This window comes from Pongo pygmaeus, chromosome 11 (assembly GCF_028885625.2).
Source record: "Pongo pygmaeus isolate AG05252 chromosome 11, NHGRI_mPonPyg2-v2.0_pri, whole genome shotgun sequence".
NCBI lineage: Eukaryota > Metazoa > Chordata > Mammalia > Primates > Hominidae > Pongo > Pongo pygmaeus.
This window is the reverse complement of record NC_072384.2, coordinates 23474134-23482434: the sequence shown is the minus strand read 5'-3', so window position 1 is coordinate 23482434 and position 8301 is coordinate 23474134. Positions and strand designations below refer to the sequence as shown.

At 40.7% G+C, this 8301-nt stretch overlaps 1 pseudogene; it reads right to left on the bottom strand.

Annotated features, from left to right (window-relative positions):
• LOC129031885 (large ribosomal subunit protein uL11-like) lies at nt 1–516 on the bottom strand (annotated as a pseudogene).
• Between the last annotated feature and the right edge of the window lie 7785 nt (nt 517–8301).

The following is an 8301-nucleotide window of genomic DNA, read 5'->3' as shown; positions in this document are numbered from 1 at the left end:
TTAACTAGCTGGGCATTCCACAGCACCACTGTTGATGTCATCTATGATGTCATGAGGGTGGCGGCCGTCAACATTACAACCCAAAGACTAGGCAGTCCCCAGGATCTCTTTAATGGTTCCAGAGAGTTCTCTGGATCTCTCCAGATCGGTGCCACATCTGTTGAGCAATGTTGATGATCTCATCAAAAGTGATATTCCCACTGTGTTGAATGTTTTTCTGTTTCTTTCTGTCTCTTGGTGGTTCCTTGAGGGCTTTGATGATCAGGGCAGAGGCAGAAGGCACCACCTCAATCTGGGCCTGTCTGTTCTGAATGGTCAGTTTCACTATAATCCTCAGGCCCTTCCAGTCACCCGTTGCCTTGGCCATGTCATCACCAACGCTTTTTGGAGACAGACCCAGGGGGCCAATCTGGGGGCCAGCGCAGACATGGCACCGACTTCACCCCCGGTGCACCTCAGGTATACAACTTTGATCTCCTTGGGGTTGAACTTTGGCAGCATGGTGGAGGCGGCTGGTGTCGGATGAACCCAGATTCGGGATGACCGAAGAAAGTTGCACCTTGGCCTCCTCCGAGCTGAGAGCCGAAAGCAGCAAAACTATTTATACATCGATTATCAGGCACATAGTTTCCAATTTTATCTCTTTTCGTGAAGTTGGCAGTCATTGATGACCACTGCCTAGGTTCATTATTACAATTGAAATAGTTCAATAGAAGGCAGAGTAAGTGGACATCAATCAGTCCAGATTATAAGAACTTTTGGGAGGTGACTTTTGATGATTGTGAGTACTACATTCTATACTATTCTTAGAACCTTGGCGTCAGGGCTGGGCGCGGTGGCTCAGGCCTGTAATCCCAGCACTTTGGGAGGCTGAGGCGGGCGGATCACCTGAGGTCAGGAGTTTGAGACCAGCGTTACCAATATGGCGAAATCCTGTCTCTACTAAAAACACAAAAATTAGACAGGCATGGTGGCTTGTGCCTGTAGTCCCAGCTACTCAGGAGGCTGAGACAGGAGAATTGCATGGATCCGGGAGGCGGAGGTATCGTGCCACTGCACACCAGCCTGGGCAACAGAGCGAGACTCCATCTCAAAAATAAATAAATAAATAAATAACCTCTGAGTCAGGAGATGGGATCTACTCCTAACTCTGCCACCAACTAACTGAGCATCCTCTTTGGCACCTGTTTTCTCATCTGTAGAATGGGGGAATAAACTAATACGATGTCTAGGACTTTTGGCTATTCTAACATTCTCTGATTAAACAAGTAGAGGACTTAATCTTTACCAAAGATGATTTGGGTGAGTTAAAAAGGAACTGCTGACCTTGTGTTATTATTCCCATTTCATACCAAAAATGTTTATTTCAAAGCCAACATTTATCAGTCATTAAATCCAGTAAAGTATATAACAGAGTCCATTAAAAGTATTATGAGGCAAGGTATGGTGGCTCACTTCTGTAACGCCAGCACTTTGGGAGGCCGAGGTAGGCAGATTGCTTGAGTCCAGGAGTTCACGACCAGCCTGGCCCACATAGCAAGACCCCATCTCTACAAAAAATACAAAATTTAGCCAGGCACAATGGTGCATGCCTGTAGTCCCAGCTACTTGGTGGGGCTGAGCTGGGAGGATCACTTGAGCCCAGGCGGTCAAGGCTGCAGTGAGCCATGAGCGTGCTACTCCACTCTAGCCTGGATGACAGAGTGAGACCCTGTCTCAAAAAAAACAAACAAAAAAAGTGAAAAGTATCATGAGAGCAGAAAGCCAAGGCCAAAAGCGTTGTTTTCTGGATTCTAGTTCTGGCTCTGCAGCTAATCAGCATGCCCTCTTAGGGTCCTGTCCATAGAGTAAAAGATTGCATGAGTAGCTCTAAAGGCCTGTAAGCTTTATGATTTTATGCCTATTCTTGATTTTTCCCGCAGTTTTGAGGATGCTATTTTTGTTAATATCTTTTTTTTGTACTTTAAGTTTTAGGGTACATGTGTACAATGTGCAAGTTTGTTACATATGTATACATGTGCCATGTTGGTGTGCTGCACCCATTAACTCGTTAACATTAGGTATATCTCCTAATGCTATCCCTCCCCTCTCCCCCCACCCTATTTTTGTTAATATCTTTAGCTCTACTTGTTTTTATCTGCATTCTGATTATGCTTTACTCAGCCACTAACTGGCATAGGCCTGCCCCAGGTGTCAGTTCATACAGCAAATTCAGCTTGAGCATAAAGAACTTTCTGGAAGAAAATACACCAAAATATTAGCAATTTATTATTTCTAGGTGGTAAGATTATTGGTCATTTTAAAACTTACATTTGTATTCTTTATTTTATTCTACAAACATATATTTTTTTGGCCAGGCGCGGTGGCTCACATCTGTAATCCCTGCACTTTGGGAGGCTAAGGCAGGTGGATTAGCCAGGCATGGTGATGGGTGCTTGTAATCCCAGCTACTTGGGAGGCTGAGGCAGGAGAATAACTTGAACCCGGGAGGCAGAGGTTGCAGTGAGCTGAGATCGTACCAGTGCACTCCTGCCTAGACGACAGAGTGAGTCCCTCTGTCAAAGACACACACACACACTATATATATATATACACATGCATATATGTATATATATTTTTTTTTAAAAATTTTTTATTTTTAGTAGAGACAGGGTCTCGCTATGTTGCCCAGGCTGGTCTTGAACTCCTGGGATCAAGGGATCCTCTCACCTCAGCCTCCCAGAGTGCTGAGATTACAGACGTGAGCCACTATGGCTGGCACTTTTTTTTTGAAATGGAGTCTCTCTCTCCTGTTGCCCGGATTGGAGTGCAATGGCGTGATCTTGGCAACCTCTGCTTCTCAGGTTCAAGCAATTCTCCTGTCTCAGCCTCCCAAGTAGCTGGGATTACAGGCATGCACCACCACGCCCAACTAAGGCATATTTTTATAATATTTTAAAAGTTATTCTTAAAGCATTTGATAGCATATTTTTGATTGCATGCCCCAGCAAAGAGGAATCACTAAACTTTAGGTAGATAGATTTCTTTCTCTTCCTATAATTCAGTTTGGCAGCATCTTCCATTCTAAGTTAACCTAAATACTTTAGTAATAAAGACTTACATGTATCTAATTAGATAGTCAGCTTTACTTAATCTTCTTAATCATCTAGATTAGATGTTAAGTGAAAAAATATTTTATGCCTACAGAAATTAAGATTCGGAAAGAACAGTAGCACATACATGCTATCAACATCTGTGTCATAACTCATATGGAATATGGATTTGCACTACTTGGGGAACAGGTAGTGTCTGCTAGAGAAGTGGTGTGACAGAAACATGGGCAAAGGCAGGGTGTGTCTTTTGTAAATGATGAAAACAGAAGATTAAAAACAAGTTTGCTAAATCATGTTCATAACCACTCCCTGGAGAGCAATTACTCTGATTACTTGACTTACCTGGTAAGTACCACCCACTGTAGGAGAAAATACAGGTGTTTGGTTCACTCTTACGGGTTTCCCCATGTGCAAAGGTGTTATGCTGCTGCTATGCTCCTCTTTAAACACTGTAATAGCAGCTACTGGAGAATGGTAGAGTAAGGGGTGCCGTGACAGCTGTCAACTCACTGTGTGATCCAGACGAGTAACGTAGCCTGGTCGCAAGCTCCAAGGTTACTTATCTTTAATGGAGGGGATAGTTCTAGTTTCCAGTGTTATCATGACTAGTAAAATTGATATTATAAAATCCACTTCTCAGTAAGGAAGGCAGTTTGAAAGGGTTCTTATTGTGTGAAGCGTGACAAACACAGGCAGTTCTATGGACAGTGTTTATGTAAAACAAATGATTGAATAGCCATTTGAACATTAACCGTTGCCCAGTGTGTTATAATCTGCACCTGCTCAGGCATTTTGAAGACTCTTCTTACACCTAGTAAGGACCAAGGGCAAATAGCAAAAAGTAACCTGACATAGAGTTTTAGTTTGGAGATTTTCTTTTAAATTGCCCTCTGTGAGATTTCTCAAGCAACACTGGTCCAAGCCAATTTGCAAATGGACTCTTGTGCCAGTGGCTCAATCAACCCATCCAAATGCAGAGAACCATTTGGAGGCATTCAAAACAAAATGAGGGGCAATTTTCTTTCATTTATATGCTGTCTGTTAGCCTCTCTTTCACCAAAAATTAACCTGATTGTGGGTATGCATACCTGAAAAAACACAATTTTTACACTCAAGGAAGTTTCATAGGAAAAAATCAACTATTACTAAACTATACAGTTACTACAGTGATGGAGATGTGTGCAGGCTGCTATAGGAACATAAAAGGGAGCTCCTAACAGGTGTGGGTGAGTCAAAGAGCTGGGGAGGAATGAAGGCAACATTCTTGAGCTAAACCAAATAAACAAAACATTGCAACTCACAATTATGACCTATTTCAAACTCTTAGAACTACAATAATGATTTAGACTAGTTCTCATTTGGACAGAGTTTATTTACTCTTATAGTTTCGAGCACCCCTTAATCTTTCCATTTTAACAAGGGCATATGGAGCTTCACAGATAATATCTCCAAAAATGGGCATAATTTTACTTGTGGACCATCACCTGCACACACACTTCAAGGTCACTTTCATACAGCAAAGTGAGGAAAGAGTTTATTAGCTAGATCAGAATGTGTAAATGAGGCCGGGTGTGGTGGCTCACACCTGTAATTCCAGCACTTTGGGAGGCCAAAGTGGGTGGATCTCTTGTGGTCAGGAGTTAGAGACCAGCTGGGCCAACATGGTGAAACCCCGTCTCTACTAAAAATACAAAAATTAGCTGGCATGGTGGCAGGCACCTGTAGTCCCGGCTACTCAGGAGGCTGAGGCAGGACAATCCCTTGAACCCAGGAGGTGGAGATTGCAGTGAGCCAAGATTACGCCACTGCACTTCAGACTGGCGACAGAGCAAGACTCTGTCTCAAAAAAACAATGTGTAAATGAAACTGCCCTATTATTTCTGCTTTAGTAAAAACAACAGATTCTAGTCAGTATTTGTTCACTTATATTGGGCATAAGATAATTCCTGCTATTTGTTGCAAATCTTGGCATACTGCCTGATTGTCTTGCATGGGAATCTTGGACTGCAACGACAGCAATTTCATGACTGTCTTTCTTCTATTTTTGTTTTTGCCACGTTAGTTATATCATGCAGTACTTGAAGGTGGAGTCTGTCACTCTGTCAGCCTGCAGTTTAAAAAGTTAGATGATGCATTAAGAAATCAACAAATTTTGCCAGGAAGGCAGTGTGTGCCTGTAGTCCTAACTTCTCCAAAGACTGAGTCAGGAGGATTGCTTGAACCTAGCAGTTTGAATCCAGTCTGGGCAACATAGTGAGACCCTTTGTCTTAAAAAAAATCAACACATTTTAAAATTATTTCAAGATTTTTATTTGCCATATTTCCAAGCTAGTATTATTTATTTAGAGTTTCCTATTGCGGGTGAAATTCTCTTGTCTTTTGCTGTTTGCAGTAACTTGAGTCTTTTTTCATCTCCTCAGATAATCTACTTATATTCATGCCAAGTTTTCTAGTTTTCTTATTGCTTCCTCTAATTTTTAAATAAAGTATATACAATATTGAGCATAGTTTCTCATTAGTCTGTTCACAGTCACTAAATTAATCCTCAAATGTATTTGATTCTATCACTTTCCAAAATTTGCCTTTGCTGGTTCATAATGTAGTTACCTAACGTCCCCAGCTCTGCCCTCGCTCATGAACTGTATTTCTCTACATTACCACCACACTGCATTGGCATTCTGAGTCATCTGGGATTAGGTATCCTTTCTGCTATTAACTATGTAATATTTAAACTTCCCCACTTGCCCATCTCCTTTATTTCGTATTCAAACACCGCATGAATTTAATGTTCGTTGCTTTTAACCTGTAATTCCTGACTGCAACAGGTAGTTAGTTGCCACCTCTTGAAATTAACAGATTTGACTAGAAGCTGACACTTCTTACTCCCACTGAACTTAGTATTTTACATTTATATAAATTCAAAAAGCAAAATCATACCTTATCAGTGGGCCCTCTTTGTCCATTGATAACATAATATTGCAATATAAACAAAAAGTATTTGTACCATACCTCAGAAAACAAATTAGATTACTATTAGTGCAAAACAGGGGAAAAGTAGAAAAATGTTATTGTAAAGAGACTATCAACCACTTCAAGGGATTTATCAGGTAACTGCCTGTGTAAGTTACAAAGACAATGCTAACCTATAACTAGTGTATACCTAGATGAGCCGCCAGGACATTTGCCTAATGGCAGATGGGGTAATTGGACTCCACACCTTCAACTTAGGCACATGGAAAACAGCATCCCTAAAAGTTGCCTGGGGATGACCAGTATTGAACCAACCAGCTTAGTGGAGGAACTACTAAGACCTTAGAGAGAGAAACTTCAGAGCCAAGGAATTTCTTGGCAGAGCCTCAGATTCTGCCTTAGAATCATGGAAAGGTAGATCTAGAAGATAACTTAGAGATCATTTAATCCAGTGCCCTTATTTTACGGTGAAAAACTGAAGGCCAGAGAAGTTAAGGAGTTTGCCTAAGGTCTCACACTCGTAGTTAGTGACAGATTCAGAGCTAGAACTAGATCATCCTGACTGCATTTCAGTAGTCTTAGAGCTGGCCGACAAATTTAACAACTCCCATTGAACCCATGTTCCAAAAGGTATTTTATATCGAGCTTATGAACACCCCTTTTTAAATTTATTTTATTTATTTATTTATTATATTTTAAATTCTGGGATACATGTCCAGAACATGCAGGTTTGTTACATAGGTATACATGTGCCATGGTGGCTTGCTGCACCCATCAACCTGCCATTCTAAGTTTTAAGCCCCGCATTCATTAGGTATTTGTCCTAGTGCTCTGCCTCCCGTTGCCCCCCATCCCTTGACAGGCCACCGTGTGTGATGTTCCCCTTCCTGTGTCCATGTGTTCTCATTGTTCACCTCCCACTTTTGAGTGAGAACATGCAGTGTTTGGTTTTCTGTATGAACACCCCTTTCACAGAAAATTAGGCAAACAGGTTGGAATATTTGGAATAGAAAACATTTATTATAAAGTCACAAGAAATACCTGTGTAGACTTGCTGACTGGAAGTATTTGGCTTCCCTAAGACAAAGAAGAGTCTTAGTCATCTGGTTAAAGTTAAAAACGATTGTGTCACCAGGCTGAAAGCAGACATTCTGTGGAAGCAGTAGGCTGAAATTAGAACTGAATACAAGAGTTTAGAGAAAATTGAATTTGGAGCTATCTCACAACACTGGGAGTTATTCTGTTTTTGTTTGCTTTTAATATTTCAGGCACACAAAAAAGAATAGTGACTACAATGAACTCCTTGTGTAGCCCCACCAGACCCCATTTTCTTCCCTCCCCACTGAATTTGGTGCTTATATTTCCATACCTATTCATGTGGTTTTCCTATACGTAAATGTATCCCTAAGTGATGTTTAGCATTATTTTCATATTTTAAGCTACATAAATGTTATCGTATTGTATATATCTTTCAACAACTTGCTTTTTTTTTTTTTTTTTTTTTTTGCTTAATACTACATTTTTGAGATTTATCCTATTGATAAATAGGATTTCTCTAACTAATTTATTTGGAGATGAGGTCCCGCTGTGTTGCCCAGGCTGGAATGCAGTGGCAGTTCACAGGCACAATCGTAGCACAATGTGGCCTTGAACTCCTGGACGCAAGTGACCTCTTGCCTCAGGCTCCTGAGTAGCTGGGGACTACAGGCCCCAGCCGTTGCACCAGGCCAGCTAATTCATTTTAACTGCTTTATGGTGTTCCATTGTATGAACATTTCAGCATTCAGCTAATCTCCTATTGATTGACATCTAGTGAGTTTCCAGGTTTTTTTATTTGCTTTGTTTCATTTGCTGTTTTATTTTAATGTTGCTACTATAAACATTTTTATAAAACTGGTGCCTGTGTGAAAGAGTTTGTCTAGTGACACTTACAAGGTCTCAGTGTATGTGTGAAAATCTTGAGTTTAGCAAAAAGATCTCAAAATAGCAGGTTATGAGACTAACACGAGGACTGTGTATTTTTAGAGTTTTAACTTTTGTGAATCTGAAGAGTGTAAAATACTATTTCCTTCTGGTTTTAATTTCTCTGATTCCTTGTGGGGCTGAGTACCTTTCCATGTGTTCACAGACAATTTGGATCTCCTCTTCTCCCTAGGTCACTTTTCAGATGAGCTGCTGAACTTTTTATTGTTCATTCTGAAAAATGTTCTATAGTCATTATGTAAATCCTTATTATATG